This window comes from Myotis brandtii, unplaced genomic scaffold (assembly GCF_000412655.1).
Source record: "Myotis brandtii unplaced genomic scaffold, ASM41265v1 scaffold875, whole genome shotgun sequence".
Classification (NCBI taxonomy): domain Eukaryota; kingdom Metazoa; phylum Chordata; class Mammalia; order Chiroptera; family Vespertilionidae; genus Myotis; species Myotis brandtii.
This window is the reverse complement of record NW_005371575.1, coordinates 30,193-30,880: the sequence shown is the minus strand read 5'-3', so window position 1 is coordinate 30,880 and position 688 is coordinate 30,193.

Below are 688 nucleotides of genomic sequence, written 5' to 3'. Positions count from 1 at the left end.
GCCTGCTGAGGGCGCCATATGGTCCCAGCCGTAAATACAGGCAGACACAGCAATGCTCTACGATTTCTCCGCTTCACTCAGAGCTTACATCCTGCACCCACGGCTTGCAGGGACGCACAAGCACGTTCCATTTTGATCACAATATTTTTAATGGAGTTTGATGCCCGACAGGAGGAATTTCACTTCTGGCTTCTCGTTTAAAAGTTTAAATGCCTGAAAACCATGGATTTCCGATGCCACATGCTCCCGACGGCCATCCAAGTGCTTAAAAGCTTCCAGGGGCTCCCTGGGGCCTCCAGGACACCATTAAAGCATATCCATTAGAAAAGAAGAAATAAAAGTGTCTTTCTTGCACAATGCTTTTCTCTGTAGAAGATCACAAGGAATCTGCCAAAAAACTGCTAGAACTGATCGATGAGTTTACAAGGTTTCACCTCTCCATCCGTCTTCTCTCCCGCGTCAATGCTCTGCTAACCCACGTCTCTGGCTTCCTGGTGGATTTCTCTGCTTGGTCACAGAGAGAAACCTAAGCTATGCATCACTCAAGCCTGTGCCTGCCTGTCCTGTGTCTGTAAATGACGCCCCGTTCTCGTGGGGTTCTAGGTGTGGGACCCCCAGAAGAGGGGACGATGGAGCCCAGGGAGCTCAAGGACTGAAGTTGTGAGGGGCGTGCCGGAGGTCAGTTCCC